This window comes from Cyanistes caeruleus, chromosome Z, assembly GCF_971803275.1.
Source record: "Cyanistes caeruleus chromosome Z, bCyaCae1.hap1.1, whole genome shotgun sequence".
Taxonomy (NCBI): Eukaryota; Metazoa; Chordata; class Aves; order Passeriformes; family Paridae; genus Cyanistes; species Cyanistes caeruleus.
Window position 1 is genome coordinate 4,855,416 of NC_141732.1, and position 2,497 is coordinate 4,857,912.

A 2,497-nucleotide genomic window follows, 5' to 3' on the forward strand; every position below is an offset into this window, starting at 1 on the left:
AAGGAGTAGTTTATCCCAGCGTCTTAGTCATAGAAATGACTCATGATATCCACCCACACTAACCTTTGTTTGGTCTCTCCAAGTATGCCAGGGCTTGTCAGCCTTTCACGAATGGAGCTCTTTGATTCCCTCCATGACAGAAGGACATCAAGGAAGTCTGATTGCAGGAACCAGCTCCCCGTGCAAAGACACAGAACAATACCAGCGACCTTGAGAAGCTGAGGACTTGTTTTCTCCTAGGACATGATGTGCTGCTGGAGGGAAGTGTCTCATGTGACATGGAGTGAGGTAAGAGTGCAGGAGTGGGGAGCAGGGCTTGTGCTCTTCCCACAGCCTGCCAGGCTGTTTCTTTGGGAATGTACTCCTAGGGGGAGTTTCCACAAACAGCGAGGAGCAGAGAGAATGTGGGGATTTTGTTCTTCTGAGCATTTGGCCACATTCAAAAGTGGACAAAAGTACTGGAGCAAAAATAAAAAATTAGAAGATGAATCCTTAAAAATTTTCTTTCCTGACTACCCACCGTGGTCTAAAGCTGTGGCAAGAGATATTTCAGACTTCCTTGGAAACTATTTCTGGAGACAAATACCTAAGAGATACAGAAAGTCTATTTTAGTGGTGCATTACTTTGGGCAGACAGGCAAAAACACTCAGACCAGCCATAACTTGAGTCTGACAAGAGCCTTGAAAACTGCATCTTGACAGACTTCCCAGATGACCAGGAAAGTCGGTGAAGGACTTTCCAGATTGTGATGTTGACCACAGAAGGCACTGCAGTCCTGAGATGTGACTTGAGGAGATCATCACCAGTTAAACACACCCCCCATGCTCCTGTTCGGGCTCTCTGTGCAGACACAAAACAGTATCAGTGTCCTTGAGAAGCTGGGGACTTGTTTTCTCTGAGGACATGATGTACTGCTGTGTCTCACCTGACCTGAAGTGAGGTAAAAGTACGGGAGGGGGGTATCAGGGCTTTTTCTCTGAAGGGTCTCCTTCCTTCTGCCTCTCTGCTTATGCACCTGTCTGTTGCTTCAGATAATTTATTTCAGATAATTACCACCCTCAATAGCCCTGAATGCAGCCTTGTACCTTTTCCAGGTAAAAGTTTTCACCTCTATTATTTAGTTTCATACTTTATCAATTATACCCCAACCCAGCAAGCAGCCAAGCTCTCAGCATAAGTTGTTTATTTTTTTGTTTCAGGTGGGCTGTGGGAGATTTTGGACTTGGATATCTTGGACTTGACTACCAAATTTTTGGCTCTAGAATTGGCCAGTGTGAGCAGCCGTCCCCCTAAGACTTCCCAAAATTCTGAAGGCATTGGAAAAGTTGTAATCCAAGCAGGACTGTTGAAAGATGTTCAGTGGGAAAATCTGCATCTGAAAATATGCTAATATATTAATATTCTAATGTACTGATTTTTTTTTCAATTAAATGATTCATGCTAAAAAGTATTTCTCATCAATTGGAAACAATATGCACTTCCTTTCAAATCAGAAGAAATTAAAATAAATATAATTTGGTTTCCTTGTTTATCTCCTCAGTCAAGGAGGGGGAAGAGAGAGTGGAAGAAAGGAGGGGAAAAAAAACCAACAGAAATTAACTATTTTCTCTGCAGCTACATTTTGTTTTGAATCAAGAAATATTTTTTAAATGTAAATCATTTCACTAAATATCAGAAAACCACATGAAATATTCTCAGCAAAATGAAAGGCTGCCAGACTGTTCAAAAGTTTTGACAGGCAAGATTTTCTATTATTTATATGTTCTCCTAATCTTAATTTTGGAGATTTAACATATCTCAAACTATGATCTTTGTGAGAGATGGTCCAGTTTTTCACTCTCACCTGAATCATTGTATTACAAACTTCCCCCTCCCTCGCAGTCTCTGGATGAAAAGCTTTTCCAATTCAAAAAATAAGGTCTTTTAGTCGTAGTTGTCATGTAGTTCATGCTACCCTTGTATATTTCAGAGATCACTTTGCTCGAGACAAAATTACATGCTCGGGACTTCAACACTCATTCTGCCACAGCAGACATTTCGTTTCTTAGAAATGATGGTCTAATTCACTGCCCTGAATACCACACACAGCAGAGGCACAAAGCAGAATAACCCAGAATTCCAGGAAGCCTCTCCTGAGGGGTGGGGATCAGAAGGAGCTCCTCGGGAATATTACACCATCCCAGCAACCTTGGTGAGCTCTGCAGGCTTTGTTAAGGCACAAAATAAGTGTTTCCAGCATTACACTGCTGTCAACTCAACGAATTTATTGTCTTTCTGGCCATGCACAGAGCTCTTCTGAAAGCTCTGACTTCTGACATAGCTTGAGCACTTTTGTGATCTGACTTTCATTTGGAAAGGAAGGAATGGGGGGAGAGAGAGGATGAGGGAAAGAGAGAGAAAAATAAAAAAAAAAGAGAGAGAGGAAGAGAGGGAGAAGAAAGGGAGGGAGGGAGGGAGGGAGGGAGGGAGGGAGGGAGGGAGGGAGGGAGGGAGGGA

The 2,497-nt window shown here is 42.5% G+C and overlaps 1 long non-coding RNA gene across 1 annotated transcript; it reads left to right on the forward strand.

The window, feature by feature from the left end:
* Positions 1-294: 294 nt before the first annotated feature.
* LOC147648004 (uncharacterized) lies at positions 295-1,510 on the forward strand. The gene is made up of 3 exons (XR_015280854.1): positions 295-941; positions 1,033-1,095; positions 1,201-1,510. It is a non-coding gene; the product is annotated as an uncharacterized LOC147648004 (long non-coding RNA).
* Positions 1,511-2,497: the final 987 nt, after the last annotated feature.